The sequence below is a fragment of the Zea mays genome, chromosome 9 (genome assembly GCF_902167145.1).
Source record: "Zea mays cultivar B73 chromosome 9, Zm-B73-REFERENCE-NAM-5.0, whole genome shotgun sequence".
Classification (NCBI taxonomy): domain Eukaryota; kingdom Viridiplantae; phylum Streptophyta; class Magnoliopsida; order Poales; family Poaceae; genus Zea; species Zea mays.
In genome coordinates, this window is record NC_050104.1 from 130,593,608 (window position 1) to 130,610,923 (window position 17,316).

A 17,316-nucleotide genomic window follows, 5' to 3' on the forward strand; every position below is an offset into this window, starting at 1 on the left:
AACAGGAAAAATCGAATTGGAAATGAGATGGCTTTGTTCATCCGAAGTCTGCTCAGTCTGGGAGCACCGGACTGTCCGGTGGTGCACCGGACAGTGTCCGGTGCGCCAGGCTGGCTCTGGCGAACAGGCCGCTCTCGAGAATTCACCGGCGACGTACGGCTATAATTCACCGGACTGTCCGGTGTGCACCGGACTGTCCGGTGAGCCAACCGTCGGCCGGGCCAACGGTCGGCCGCGCAATCTGCGCGGGACACGTGGCCGAGCCAACGGCTAGAAGAAGGCACCGGACTGTCCGGTCTGCACCGGACATGTCCGGTGCGCCAACGGCTCTCTGGCCACCAACGGTCGACTGCACCATTTATGGAAAGGAATCGGGCACCGGACAGTGTCCGGTGTGCACCGGACTGTCCGGTGCGCCAGTCGACAGAAGGCAAGATCAGCCTTCCTAGATTGCTCTCAACGGCTCCTAGCTGCCTTGGGGCTATAAAAGGGACCCCTAGGCGCATAGAGGAGCACACCAAGCATTCCTACAACATTTCTAAGCACCAAGACATCGATTCCGCGCCTTTGATTCTTTGCGATAGCAATTAGAGCTATAGTTGAGTGGTGAACTCATTGAGTTGTGTTGTGAGCTCTCATTGCGACTTGTGTGCGTGGTGTTGCTGTGATTTCCTGTCTTGAGTGTGTTGCTTATCCCTCCCTTACTCTGTGCTTCTTTGTGAACTTTAAGTGTAAGGGCGAGAGGCTCCAAAGTGTGGAGATTCCTCACAAACGGGATATAGTAAAGCAAGCAAAACACCGTGGTATTCAAGTGGGTCTTTGGACCACTTGAAAGGGGTTGATTGCAACCCTCGTCCGTTGGGACGCCACAACGTGGAGTAGGCAAGCGTTGGTCTTGGCCGAACCACGGGATAACCATCGTGCCATCTCTGTGATTGATTTCTTGTGGTTATTGTGTTTTGTTGAGACTCCTCTCTAGCCACTTGGCATTTACTGTGCTAACGCTTAATCAAGTTTTTGTGGCTTAAGTTTTCAAGATTTACAGGATCACCTATTCACCCCCCCCCCCCTCTAGGTGCTCTCAGGTTCGACAACTGCCCCAGAGCACTCGGGCTCCGAGCCCTCTACTGATCAAGGGTTTGAAGGCTGGCCCCTCGGAAGGGATCGACAGCCGCCCCAGAGCATGCAGAGTCAGGGATGACCCTGGGTACGTCCGTTACATGGCCGAGGCTCGGGCTACGCTCCCGAGGTACCCTAGGACATTTCCGAGACCTGCGGGAACGATTTGTAATGGAATCCCACCGGAGGGAGGCACCGAGCCCTCGGACCCTATCAAATGGGTCCGGGTCCAGCGAATCACTTGCAGGTACTTTTGGAGCGCGCCTCTAGGCCACTAGCCGACCCTTATCGAACGGGTTTCGGGCGTCCACTCGGATTACCCGTTAGCAACTCACTAGAAACACCATGTTCGGTGCCCACCGAGGGTAACATAGCGCGTTCCCCCCTTCCTCCTTGCGGAAAGGCGACGAAGAGGCGTACTATAAAAAGCCAAGACGGTCCTTGATTGTCCTCTCGCTCCGTGCAGAGGCTCGGGGGATGCTCTCGCACCAGGCTACGGCTAAATTGTTGACCGCGTCGACAAACTAACTTAAAAACTCGGAGCCTGACTATGCACCCGGGCTGCGGCCAGGCCGCATGAGAGAACAACAAGGCCGACCAAGGAATAACAAGAAGAGCATTAAGACCTTAGAGGATTCAAACCACACCTCCGAGGCCTCGGGGGCTACACCCGACGGGTGCGCTCGCGCGCATCCATCGGAACAAAATACTACTAAAAAAGACCAGTCACCTTACAAAAATCCGGTAGAACCTCCAAGCGAGTGCCTACACTCCCTTTGAGGCTCAGGGGCTACTGTCGGATACCATAATTAGGGGTACCCCCAGTACTCCTAAACATGGCTGGAGAACATGTTTAAAACAAACCATAAAGACTAGTAAGCACGGTTCAAGTCAAGGCCTCGTCTACCAAGGGACGCGGTCCCGTCTCACCAGAGCCTAGCCTCGGGCAAGAACAGTAGTCCCGTACGGATTCATGGCTCGCCCGAGGGTCCCCTCAGGCAGTGGGCGCACCCTCGGCTCGCCCGAGGCAAAACTCGAGTAAACTTTGTCGTATAGCGGCCTCAGCCAAACCGCCTTGCCACCGGCCGTATCACGTGCGCATTTAATACAGGGATCACCTGACACCTTATCCCAACACGCGCGCCGCAGTTGGCAAGATCGAAATGACCGCAGTCACTTCACCCTTTTACTGATCGTTCTGACAGGATAACGACACTATTCACCCTGTTCCGACCACTATGCCAACCACCAGGGTAAGACTAACAAGAGTAAGGTACCGCCTCTCCCGAGTTCAGCCTCGGGCGCAACAGGGAGTTCCGCCTCGCCCGACCCCAGCCTCGGCCTCGGGAGGAATCGTCACCACGCCCGACCCAGGCCTCGGCCTCAGCCTCGGCCTCGGGAGGAGGTGTTCGCCTCGCCCGACCTAGGCCTCGGCCTCAGGAGGAGATCTTCGCCTCGCCCAACCTAGGCCTCGGCTTCGAGAGAAATCACCGCCTCGCCCGAGACGGCCTCGGACCGACTACGCGAACAGGGAATACAACACTATCCTTCCCCTAGCTAGCCACCTCAGGCTACGAAGGAACAGGACCGGTGCCACATCAAATTACTCCAGTAACAGGTAATGATGATCCCTGGCATGCGCCCATGACGTTGACTGTCCTCAGCTCTCTACAAAGTCAAAGAAACGTCAGCAGGACACAAACTTCAAGGCCACCTCGACGACCAGGTGTAACACCCTAAATCCATTAATTAAAAGCATTCCAATTAATTAATTTAGTCTTTAATAGAAATAAAAATATTTATGTTTCTAAAATAGTAAAATGGTTATATAAGCTAATTGAACAAATTCTTGAATAGTAAAATTTTACCAAATGTTTGAATGCATTCATGACGTGTATATATTTTGTTTAATTTGGTTTATAAATCCCATTTTGGATTTAATTTAGTGCGAAGATCTCGTTTATTAAAATAATAATGAATTATTAAAATATTGTTTTTGGAATATGCATTTGATATATTTCATTTTAATTAGTTTATTCTTTATGTGTGAAGCTCAATTTATTTCGAAATAATATATTTTTGCCTAAAAATAGTTATTCCAAAAAAATAAATATTTTTGTAAGTTTAAAACATTATTTTTTTAGAATTTATTAATTTTTTAGAACATTGAATTATATCTTTATATATATAATAAACTAAAAAAAGAAACAAATAAAAAAACAAAACTCACGCTCGTCACTCGGCCGCTAGACCTCTCCATATGCCTCTTCTTTATTATTATTTCCTTTCTTTTCTCTCTCATGTGTGGACCCCATTTGTCATTCTTCTTCAATCTCACATCACGTCCACTGCTCTGGCTGTTTAATGCCCGCGCTCAGCCTCCTCGCCTCCCGCCTCCTCCAGTCCGCAGTGGAGAGCGGCGCCACCTATAACGTCTCGGATCATCTCCCCCACTACCAGCCGGTCAGTTACTCTTCCATCCCATTATGCCATTGACAGCATTAAGGTTTTTCCGGCTATTGATGGTGTTAAGTGGCAATCAAATCCTGCGTTATTTCTCTCTTGCGTTGGCTATAAAATGGAGCCGCAACGTTGAGCCCTCACCCCTGCTCGCTCACTCTCTTCTCCACTGTGTACCCTCCTGTTGTTGTCTGCTGCGTGCGTCACCTCTCTATTGTCGGCGTCGTCGCCGATTTGGCTCGCCTTCATCAGATTTCCTTCCCCTGGCTGCTCGCATCGCTCTCTGCTCCCTCCCCGCATCGGTTCTCGTGCATCCGTCGGAGCTCTGCTCTTCTCCGAAGCACCTCGCCGAGCCCTTCTGTCGCCATGCCGAGGTCATCTTTGAGCCTTACGTCCTTGCACCGGTGTGAGCTCCCCCCTGCACCGAGCTTCTCGCACAGTCTTCTCCTCGCTCTCCTCGCTCACCTGCGTACTGCTGTTGTGTCGTTCTCCATCAAGATATGTCGCGCCTGCGCTCACAGCTGTTGTAGGAATTCTCTACGTCGTGCAGTGTTGTTGCTTCGCTGCTCACCGACGTCATGTCCAAATTCCGCATCAACTCCCTGCTCTGCGACGAACGTGATATTAAAGAAGGTGAGAATTAAAAGCTAGACTAAAAGTTCTACCATTGTTTTATTTTGTGTATTTGAGGTACAAATCAACTAGTAATTGTTTATTAGTTTCATAAATCAGTATCATATATGTTTTCGTAATTTTAATCTGAGCTGTGACTGTTATAATTGATCTATACATAGTTTTATAAATAAGAAAGGAAAGAAAAATTTTATATTTTTTAAACAAAAAATAAGCGATAGTTATTCGTACATAAAAATATAAATTTACTAGCTACCCCTCATAGTCTACCTTTAATTATGTTTTCGTTTCTGTTACAGTTTATTATAAAATGTATATTTTGGAACCCAAATAAAATAGAAATGGTTTTGTTAGTTTCACACTTATGTGATAAGTATTTTTAATTAGTGTTTTCAATAGCTCACGTATTTTCATTAGAATTACGGTTGTTACAAAAGAAAAATAATAATGACTTAACTAGGCGCTTATACTTTTCTAATAAAGAAATTGATAGTTATGTTGTTAAACATAGGTTTTTTACTAATAAGATAGATAATTTGTTTCTAATTTAAAAATGACCTTTTAATAGATATCATATTTAACAAGGTTCGTTATAGATATTTAAGAATAGCCGTGTTAAATAAAAGTTTAAAAGAATATGTAGACTATATGTTTCTTATTAAAAATAGTAGATACATATATGTCCAATTAATACATTATTTATATTTTCTTAATTAAAAGATAACAAAGGTCATTACTTTTATAAACTAAAATGATAGGTTATACATAATTTCCTCTCTAATGAATTAGATCATTTAGATTATTTGTCCCTTAAAGATAATTAATAGATTAATTATCCTTTATCATAATTTATTAATCAAACCTATAGTAAATCTGTTCTTAACTAGATTTATGACATGATTAATGAGTTCATAGAATTTAGTCCACATTATATACGAATCACTTAGCTTTTCCTAAAGAATAAAATAAAGTAATAGGAGTTTAGGTTCTTTTAAACTTAAAATGTTATAACTTCGAATATAATAATATAGCTATGTGCTTTCTAATAAAAATAAAATATAGTTGTATGTTCATTATCTTTTACACAAAAGTTCATTTAAGGCATATATCATAACTTTCCATAAATATGTGTTTAATAGTAATGATCTTTTCATATAAAAACTATTTAGACTTACATCTTAATTTATCATAAGTGAAGGATTTAACAATGAATTATAATACGTTCCATAATGCTTCTAAAATTTATAATGTAGTTCATAACACATTAACCTTAGATATATAACATATATCTTTTCTAAAATGTTAAAAAGGTTTAATATTGTTATAACGTGTTTTATCATCTTATAAACCCTTAATATTAGACATATCGCATATGACGTTTTATAAAAGATTAATTTGATGAACCTAATATTTGTATATTTTAATTAAGATATTTTAAGCTCATGTCTTATTTTATAAAGTATAGATCACATATTTTATTGAAAAGAATATCTTCTTACAGCCATTACTTGCGATGTTTTTGAAAAACGAACACTCTTTTCGTTAGGCTTTCTTTTAGCTTTACGTATGATGAATGTTGTGTGTTATTGAGTGGTGTTTGTTTCTTCTTGTTTGTTTGTATTCAATGGTTGATCTAGTAGTTAAGAATCAAGATATATTCCTATCCGTGGAAGAACCTCAAGTTTTCAATAAGCAAGGCAAGTGGACTTCTCCCTCTGCATACTCTGTTTGATCCCAAACAATACATTTAATAAAGTTTATTCTTTTGGATATATATGCATAATTTGACGGGTTACCTATTTAGATAACCTTTCCAACCTTATTCCTTGATCAAACCTGGGAATTATACTTTAACTTCTTAGCTATGCTATTGCTACAACGTTAACTTTATGTTGGTACTCCTGTTTATGATACTAATGTTCCAAATGGTAAGTTTACAATTATTGTTAACCCGATGGTTAAACAAGATTATTGCATATTAATTGGAACATGGAGTGACCACCCGGGAAAACAGTGCAACCACGAGTGCTATCATGGCTCTGGCTTTGGTAATTAGCTTTATATGCTTAGTGTCTGGCAACCTTACCTGAAATATGGGCAAGAGGGGGAGCGGTAGGTGTTGGCAGCCCACGTTAACATGGGGACGTATTCTTGGCTAAGGTACCTCACCCAGGGGGCCACCACCATCGTCTTTAGAAACCTTAGCGGGTTGCTTCGTATTAAGTGTATTTTGTGAAAGCCTCATAGTGGATCCCTAGCCACTCACCTCGGAAGTGTTTACGGGTTTTGGTCGACCCAGGCTAGAGGGGATACACGGCTTGTGGGTAAAGTTGTACCACCTCTGCAGAGTGTAAAACTGATATATCAGCCGTGCTCACGGTTATGAGCAGCCTGGACTCCTCACATGATAATTGAACTTGAAGATGAAAATAAATCGAGATCCGATGATCTGCCAATGGTTTTGCTTAAGTGGTTTCAGTTAATTGTTTTTTTATATACTCTTATACCTTTGTTTAATGGAAATACTTGGGATTCACACTTTATTAGTAAGACAGGTGTTGTTAATAAAATATTGACCAACTAAAATGCTTACTGCTCAGCCTTAGCCTCACCTTGTTATACATGCATTAGTTTTCCCCCACTTGTTGAGCCCCGACCATAAGTGAGCTCACCCTTGCTTAATTTTGATCAGAAGTTGCAGATGAAGATATGATGCTGAACTCCATGGATGCTAGTCTAGTGATACCCCCGGTCATCTTCCTGTAGATGGATGTCCTTGTTTCGCTGTACTTTGATGAATAAAGGTTAAGACATTATGTCTGTTCAAAGTGTAATATATTAATATGATCGTTATTTACGCTTTTATGCATTGTTCTTTTGATATATTACACTTGTGACGTCAACATATGTGTGGAAATAGATCCTGGAACACATATGCTATGCACCCGGCTCTGTCCCTTGGGAAACGGGTGTGACACCAGGCCATACCGCCGATCACGACGCTACAGAGCTCAGCTTCAACTCGGCGAAGCCGGCCGCGCCGCTACAGGGCTCAAGACCTGGGGCCGCGCCGCCGGCCACGCTTCTACAGGGCTCAAGCACTTCTCCGCCATCCACATTAGCGCATAGCTACACCCCCATATGTACAGCTGGGTCACCTCCTTGTACCTATAAAAGGAGATGCCCAGGGCCTTCCCAAAAGAAGCTTTGAAAGCTCACCCAGACGGCTCACCCAACATCAACAAAAAACACTTCAGGGCAAACCTTCTCTCCACAACACTAGACCTCTCAAGAGACCTGGGATCCGTTCCCTCTCTCGCAAAGCTTGTATCCCCTACATCAAGCACCCCGGTGCAAGATAATATAAGCCTCATCCTCCCTTTGCTGGAAGTAGGGCCTTCTTAGCCCGAACCAGGATAAACCTTGTGTTTTATCTTACATCAATCCATCCGGGCAGGGACACACAGCATAAAATTCACTAGTCGGTTGAGGGTCCCCCGGGTCCGAAACACCGACACAACCGTTGGAGCTTTGTCTTCTTGTGGCACCGGACAGTCCGGTGCCGCACCGAACAGGCACTGTTCACTATTCAATGCCCCTCTGATGGGCGGCTCTGACTCTACGCACACTGTTCTTCATTGTTCATCTGACTTCACCGCTTTTGCAGTCGACCATTGTGCGAAGTAGTCGTTGCTCCGCTGGTGCACCGGACAGTCCGGTGGCACACCGGACAGTCCGGTAAATTATAGCGGAGCGCGGCATTAGAAACCCGAAGGTGAAGAGTTTGAAGTCGTACGGTCCTCGCACACCGGACACTGTCCAGTGGCACACCGGACAGTCCGGTGCGCTAGACCAGGGTTCTCTTCTGTTTATTTTGCTCCTTTCTTTTGAACCTTAACATTGATCTTTTTATTGGTTTGTGTTGAACCTTTATGCACCTGTGGAATATGATCTAGAGCAAACTAGTTAGTCCAACTATTTGTGTTGGGCATTCAACCACCAAAATTACTAATGGGAAAAGGTTAAACCCTATTTCCCTTTCAAGCGCTCATCACCAAATTGATGGCCAGGGCTGTATCTCCCCCGCACAATCCTGTTCATGCCGGAACGGGACTGCGGCATCCTGCTCGCGGTGGTAGGCCCACCGGCGAGCGGTGGCTGCTGTGAGGCTATGGATGAGATGAGTCTTTGATTGATGGCTTGAGGTGTTATGGTGGCAAGTATTTATATAGGCTAGGAGGTGGGAGGTTACATGATAGATCTAATCTGGTATTTATCTGTTACAACCATATCTTTTATATTAGGAACTCTAACAAACTCAAACTCAAATCTGTTACATGATAGATCTAATCTCGTATTTATCTGTTACAATCTTATCTTATCTATTAGGAACTCTAACTTATATCTTTTATTGCAATAATATAGTTGTTAATTTATACTAATAATATTAGACCTTCAATTTAAATAAATCTTAGAATATATTTTTATTTAAATTTTTAAATTAATAAATTTTTTTGTGTTACACGTGAGCTGAAAGGAGTATTTTCTTAAATATCTTATTGCGATATCCTAATTTGTATCGACTTTACCTAAAGGACGTCGTTTACAAACAAACCAACCAACATACATCAATCCATTATATTAGCTTGTATTTCTAATTTCTGCTTTCTATTTTAAATTTAAAATTCAAGTCTAATTTAGAGCTAAGTTAAATCTTCTATTTCAAGCATAAATTGCAACAAACAAAAACTCAACATGATTTATGCAAAGCATCTTTATTAATTAATTTATCCATTTAAGCAAATGGAAATCAGTAGGAATAATTCATGTAAGTTGTTTTACAATACTAATTAGTAAAGAAAATAATTCAAACACATAGCCATATTTTATAAGTACAATAAAATAAATTTATAATCTTCACATATTTATTTAAAAGGATATAATTTCTATTGTAAAATCTATATTATTTGAAAACACATTTATTTAAATCATGAAATGAGTTTTCTTAATTTATCGAGAATAGGATTTTAGAGTGTTATAGTAGGAATTCGATATTTTCTAGATTCTAAACCGTATGAGGACATTCATCTTTCTTCACACATAATTCTCATAATACTTAGATTCTCTTCGGAGCTAGGTTTTCAACATAGCTAGATTCTCAATTACTACTATATAGAGCGCGACGCAAACGCGCGATGTCGTTCGTCCACGTCGGCGTAAAAAAACTGTGTGCGCGATGTTTCATCAACGAACACAATTCCTTCTCAGCTTACCAACGCCTACAGCCTTCCAGAGAGGGGATGTACGAATACCTCACCTCTGTCCCCAAAAGGGCCTCCTCTCAAACGGTCCGGCGTCTTCAGCGAGGGCAACGGCGACGCCGGAGACCAGCGGCCATGCATCCTTGCTCCTTGTGCGCTGCGTTCGCCTCCACAGCTTCTACAGGTTTGTCCAACACCTTATGACCTTTTCTTCTTCCTCAGTAGCGCAAACCGGTATCTAGGAGTTTCCAGTCTCTCGATCTTCGCGGCCGTCAATGTCGCCCTTGCCCTCGCTCTTCTCCCTGACCCAGACAACAGGGAGTCATCTCGTGTCGGAAGCTGGTTCTTCCAGCACCTTATTATGGCATTTTCTTCTTCCTCGGTAGCGTATACCGATATCTAGGGTTTCCCAATCTCTCAAATATTTGTCGTCGTGAATGTCTCCTTCGCCCTCGCTCTTCTCCCTAACCCTGACGATAGGATGTCAGTCCATATCGGATCTGAATGGTGGAGCTACGGCAAGGTGAATGGCGGTGAGCTCACATGACTCCTAATGCTATTGGAAGCGAGTTATTGCTGGTGTTCACCATGCGAGCAAGATGTTCGATCAAATGCCTAAATAGATATTTGGAATACAGATTTTAGTACAATATAGTCCAGTTTCTAGTAATGTGCTCCAATTTTAGTATAAGCTCCATTTTTTCAATAATGTGCTATACATGTACACATGACTGCTCCTTTTTCACACTGATACCATTATTATATATTTTTCTTGATGCATACCGTACTGGAAGTTTGCAACTGATTTAGTGCTAGAGTGCAGGTTTTAGTACATGCTCCAGTTTCCAATAATGTGCTATAGATTTACACATAACTACTCCTCACACTGATAGATAGAGAAGAGATAGAGTTTTTTGTTTGTCAACCATACCATCGATGTTGAATGCCCCTGATTAAATTGTGCCTAGCGATTGAAACTTTCGATACATTAGAGCTCGGAGCTGCTGGTACAGAGCGCGACGCAAACGCGCGTCCTCGTTCCTCCACGTTGGCATGAAAAAAATCTGTGCGTATGATTCCTCATCAATGGATATAGTTTCTTCTCAGTTATCTATGTCTGGAGAGTTCCAGTGAGACTACGAATAGTCTGTCGTCTTCTGAAAAGGCCACTCAAAGGGCCTGCCGTTCGCAGTGCTGGCGACCGTAGAGCCGGCGACCACCGTGCGGCCTCTCTCCTCGTCTGCTCCGTCCGTCTCCACAGCTTGTGCAGGTTCGTCCAACATCGCATACTCTCCCTCGCATACTGCTCCGTTCGTCTCCATAGCCTTTGCTTCCCCAGCAGTGCATACTATTAGGTGGGGTTTTCTATCCTGTTGATCTTGGTCGGTTTCAATGCCCGGCTTCAATTTCGCCGTCTCCCTCGCTCTTCTTCTTAATCGTGAAGAGATGGGGCCCGCCTATGTCGGATCTATGAATGGCAGAGTTCTTTTTTCCCCAAAACCGCATACTGGTAGTTAGGGTTTTCCAACCTCTCGATCTTGGCCACCGTCAATGTCGCTCTCGCCCTCGCTCTTCTTACCCGCGACGAGAGGATGTTAGTCTGTGTCAAATCTACCAAGCGCATAGTATCTTCTCAGGCTTGGAGACAGAAGTAGCGAGTCACTGTAGTCACAGAAAATCGGCCAAATCCTGGTACTGCGGTCTGAGTCACTGCAGTCCGAGTCCCTGCAATCACACAAATGCACGACCATCTGAGTATGAGCGACTAGCGAGCCGGCCAAACCCTGGCACCGGCATGGCAGCAGCTCTTCATCCTTCGGTTCGACTCGATCCTAGCTGCTGGCCTATTGCTTGTGCTGACTACATTGGCCCTGTTTGGCACAGCTGCTGCTTGTTGAAAAAGCAGCTTATCTGATAAGCTGGTGAAAAGCAGCTTCTGCTTGTTGGCTGCTTTTAGTGTATTCTGAGAAGCAGCTGAACTGATAAGCTGTTGCAGAAGCTAGCTGTTTGGCAGAACTTCTGCTTAAATTTGTGAAGAAGCTGAAAATAAGTTGTGCCAAACAGGGCCATTGACTCGGACTTCACTCCGGTTTGCACTAATTCGCGACTGCAGGTAGATACTCTAGTTACCAAAAAATGTAGTATAAATTTACACAAGACTACTATTTACACTAACAGATAGAGAGGATATAATGTTTTTTTATCAAATGGATATCACACGGATGTAAAATGCGAGCTCCAAATAAACCTGGCCACTTAGCAGCGAAAGCAGCAGTAGCCCCTCCCATTAATTCTCCTTGCATTAATTCGTATAGGAAAAGCAGATGCCATTATATTGTGTCCACCAGAGCAAACGTAATTTCGCTTTGGCGATCCTTTCTTAGTACTTAACTAAACTTTATTTGTTTATAAAAGCACCATCAGCTAAACTTGATTTGTTTGCTAAGGCACCATCATAGCCCTATTTTCATTGCCATTAGTATGTACAAAACAAGATTTGATATGATAATTCTACATCTTGCAGGCCTTCTCGCTAGACCGTTTCGTTGCTTAGAATCATCGAGAATCTGTTATTACATCCTACTTTTTTATAAAGATTAGGTTCGTCCACCCTACAAATAAAAAAACTTTTGCATGACTCATTTAACTACTGTATATAACAACGTATAAATTTGTTATCCTTTCTTTTAAAAAAAATCTTAACGTACATATGGCAACTTATAATTTGGCCCGAATGGAACAGGTCACTGAAACACTTGGAGCAAACAGAGCTTGATCTGAAGCGCTACACCCTGAAGGATCAGGTATCATCAACAAATGTATCAAAATTACCCGACACTTCTCAACATCGACGAAACACCTTCTGACTAGTTCATTCCTAACTATTAAAGGGTGTTTACGCTCTTCCATCTACTGCAAAATTCAATTGGAAAGATATCTACTACATCTACTTCCAAAACATGTACGAGATTTTATTTCATACAATACGCTCACTTCTATGTTTCTTCGATGTGTTACTCAACTAAATATACCCAAAATAAATGATGATATTGCCATATATTTATGTATGTTGTTGTATTAAATTGTGGAAGCATAGATAATTAGCATCGCCAATGCCCACATGTTTAGATATTTATATGCCTTATAAATATGCATACACATATATAGTACACACATGTATGTGCTCATGTTCGTTGAACACAAATACTTTTTCTATGTCCTCCTTACTCCAGTGTAAATCATCATATCATCTCTATTTAGCTCTCTTTTAATTTCTCTTTGCCTATTGAATTTGTACTCAATTAAAGGTCATTCAAAAATAACAGGTTACGAGTATAATTTACAAAAAAATGAATCCCCTATCGACAGATGCAGCAAGCAGCAACACCAAACGCATGAACAAAAGAAAACGCAGTATGTTCTTATCTTACACATTCGTAGCAAATTAAATAATGAATTTAGAAAATAGTTAGTTATTGACTTGATGGATAACCCCTATTTTCAGACTCTTTTACTCCATATATACCACTACCCACAAATGTTGCAGAAGCACGAAGAACCCGAAGATTGTTACTTAACCAAAATAGACTCGGCGAAAGAGGTAATGCCAACTTAACCGAATGTGATGGCATCAACCTTGGTTACAATTCCTCCATGAATAAATAAATGAAATTTCTAACTACCTTACTTCTTTTGTTAAAAAAGACTCAATGTTGACTACAATGACGACTTCACAGTGTGCCTATTTCACAGATGAGTACATACAATCACTTAAAGGTAATGCGATATACGATTACCTCTTTTTTCAAACAGACCTTCTTTATCCTTCTTAAAAATACCTTGCTAACATTGAGCCATTTTCTCTGCAAATCACAGCTTCATATCCAAATAGATCATATCATGGGAAACCTGAATATGAGTGCTCACACTGTCATGCTATTTTTTGGTATGCTGAAAGAGTACGAAATCGGCATAGTGCTACATCTATTACATATAACAATTGCTGCAAAGGTGGCAAGATCAACATACCTCCATATAGGCTTAGACCCAAACCTCTATTTTCTCTTGCAAGATTTGATGGTGATACAACCTCAAAGAGATTCATCAGAAGCATAAGGCAATATAATTGCTTATTTGCTTTCACATCAATGGGTGCACACATAGATAATTCAGTCAATGATGGTCGTGGTCCATCACTATTTAAAATATGTGGACAAGTGCATCATTGGATTGGATCTCTATTACCTCCAGATGGCTCATCACCAAAGTTCATTCAGTTGTACATTTACGACACTGCCAATGAGGTTCAAAACAGAATGAATTGCCTAGGAGATGAGATCAACAACCAAGATAATTTGGATTCTGATATAGTCAATGGATTAATTAAGATGCTAGACGATCATAATCCATTCGCAAAAAAAATCCGCATGGCAAGAGACCGTCTATCTGATAATGAAAGTGAAGATTTCATTATTAGACTCATTGGAGCTAAAGAAGGTGATCCTATCCAGTATAATTTACCAACAATGGATCAGCTTGCTATGTTAATTGTTGGCGATTTTAGTTTGGACACATGCAAGCGTGATATTATCATTGAAACTCGAAACAATGAACTTAAACGAATATCCTCACTTCATCCAGCTTATATGGCTATACAATACCCATTGCTTTTTTCCTTTTGGTGAACGTGGCTTTCAGGTTGGAATCCTATACAATGACCTAAGTCCAACTCAAAACAATGCAAGAAGACACATGACCATGCAAGAATACTATTGCTATCAATTTCATTATAGGAAAAATCAACCAAATCCATATTTGTGTTACGGTTTATTATCAAGTCAGGCTAAAGTGGATGCCAGAGCATGCATTGATGAAAATAGATTGAACTATATTATTGCCAATCAAAAAAACTTAAGGATTGAAAGCATACAAGGTATTACAGATGCAGTTAGTCGTGGTTGTATTAGTGGCGATGAAATTGGAAAAACTATCATATTCCCTGCGTCACATATAGGAGGCCGAAGATATATGATTCAAAATTATCATGACAGCATAGCTATCTGCCGAGTTCATGGCCCGCCTGATTTTTTTGTCACTTTTACATGCAATGCAAACTAGCCTGAGATTTTGGACAGCATGTTCGAGCGTGGACAGAGCCCTCCAGACAGATCTGATGTTATAGTTCGAGTATACCATATGAAATTAGAAGATCTAATGCATGATATAAAAAATGGATCTATTTTTGGCACATGCATTGCAGGTACGACCACTTCCGTACTCAACAACACATGTATATAGAGAATCATCTAAATATAAATGTAGGAAACTGGTAATGTATAAGTACTTCACAAACTAATAAAATTACCATCATCTCCTGCATGCAGTGCTTTACACAATTGAGTTTCAGAAACGAGGACTACCTCACTCACACATCATATTTTGGATATCGAATTCTCCATCGCAAGCTACATCCACTTTCATAGACTCTTTTATCAGTGCCGAAATTCCAGATCCAACGACCGATCCTCTTGGATATTGTTTAGTGGCAGAACATATGATGCATGGTCCATGTGGAGCATTGAACCCAAATTCTCCATGTATGAAAAATAATAGATGCTCAAAGAGGTATCCAAAAGAATTCCATGAAGAAACTAACTTGGACAAACAAGGATTTGCTACATATAGACGAAGAAACAATGGACGCTACGTCATGAAAGGCGGTTATAAATTGGATAATAGGTGGGTAGTGCCATATAATGAGATTCTGTTGAAGACTTATCAAGCTCACATCAATATTGAATGGTGCAATAAAACTATCTTTGTAAAATACCTTTTCAAGTATGTAACGAAAGGTCCAGATTATAGCAAAGTATATTTGCAGAGAATAAGAAATGGCGAAGACACACCTTACGACGAAGAAACTAATACAAGAAACGAGGTCAAAGAATATTTGGATACTCGCTATCTATGTGATAAGGATTCCTGTTGGCGTGTGCTTGGATATGAGATACACAGACACTATCCTGCAGTAGAACAAATGCTAGTACATTTACCTAATGAAAATTACATAACATATAATGCAGCAAGTAATATATCAAGTATATTAACTGAATCTTTTCTTCGGAAAACAATGCTCACTGAGTGGTTCAGTACCAATTCAAATACAAATGCAGCGCGCAATCTAACATATATTGAATTCCCATCTAAATGGCGTTGGGACGACAAAACAAGAACCTGGAAACCGAGACATGGAAGAGAAGGAAAAATTGGTCGTATATACTATGTACATCCATCTACAGGGGAAAGATACTATTTGAGGATGCTACTAATGATCGTCAAAGGTGCTCAGAGCTATGAAGACTTAAGGACATATAATAATATATTACACCCAACATTCAAAGAAGCATGTAAAGCACGTGGCCTTCTTAATGATGATAAGTGGTATAATGCTTTTGATGAGGCTGCCAGATGGGCAACCTCAGATCAACTACGACATCTATTCATTACAATGCTTCTTTATTGCAAAGTTGGAGATGAGCATACATTTTTTGAAAAAGTATGGCAACTACTAGCAGATGATATCCAATACAATATGAGAAAAACATTGAACCTTCCCTCTTACCAGATGCCCATAAATGAAATAAGGGATCATTTACTTGACAAATTATCTGTACTTTTCAACAAGTGCGACTCAAATATAAGAGATTATAATTTGCCACAGAAAACCAATTCTACGAGGTCATCCTACAGTAATCAATATATTGAAGAAGAGTTATCATACAACTTCAATGCTTTATTAAGTGAACCACAGAATCTCCACATGAAATTAAATGAGCAGCAATTGTATGCTTTTAATACCATAGTTCATGTTGTTTTATCAAATAAATCTAGATTCTTCTTATCTAGGTATGGAGGCACCGAAAAAACTTTTCTTTGGAATGCAATCATAACACATTTGAGAGCGCAAAGAAGAATAGTCTTAACAGTTGCATCTTCAGGTGTTGCTTCCCTACTCCTTCCAGGTGGCTGCACAGCACATTCAAGGTTCAAAATACCTTGTGAGCTAGATGAAACATCAATTTGCGATATTAAAAGAGGTTCAAAGCTTGCCGAGCTAATTGAGGCAACTTCTTTAATAATTTGGGATGAGGCATTCATGACACATAGGCATGCTTTCGAAGCCAAAGATTGTTCACTTCGTGATTTACTTTCTTTGAAATCTACCCAAGCCGCTCAATTTCCATTTGGTGGTAAGACCATTGTATTAGGAGGCGATCCTAGACAAATACTACCTGTGATAGAAGGTGGCACTCGGGCACAAATTATTAATGCTGCTATAACTAACTCACCGCTTTGGAGTTCAGTAACAATCTTACATCTTACACAAAACATGAGACTTTGTTCAACACATTTAACAGAAAGTGAACGAGCTCAACTTGCACATTTCAGTGCATGGATTTTAGATGTTGGCAATGGTACTATATCAGCTACAGAAAGAGCAGGTGAATCCAAACCTACTTGGATACAAATACCTGATGAATTTCTATTAGCGCCCGAAAAAAATCAGGTTCCAGCCTTCATTGCAGAAATAGATCCAAAATTAGCAGAAAACTACAATGATCCAAGCTACCTACGTCAACGGGCTATATTAACACCGACAAATGATGTAGCTGACTTAATTAACGACCATATTGTCGACCTCATTCCAGGATTTCACAGACAATATCTAAGTTGTGACAGAATTGCACCACAATCAAATGTGGGAGGGACATTAGATCTGTTGTACCCAATTGAATTTCTAAATTCAATAGATGGCAACAATTTTCCACAGCACAAGCTGTTG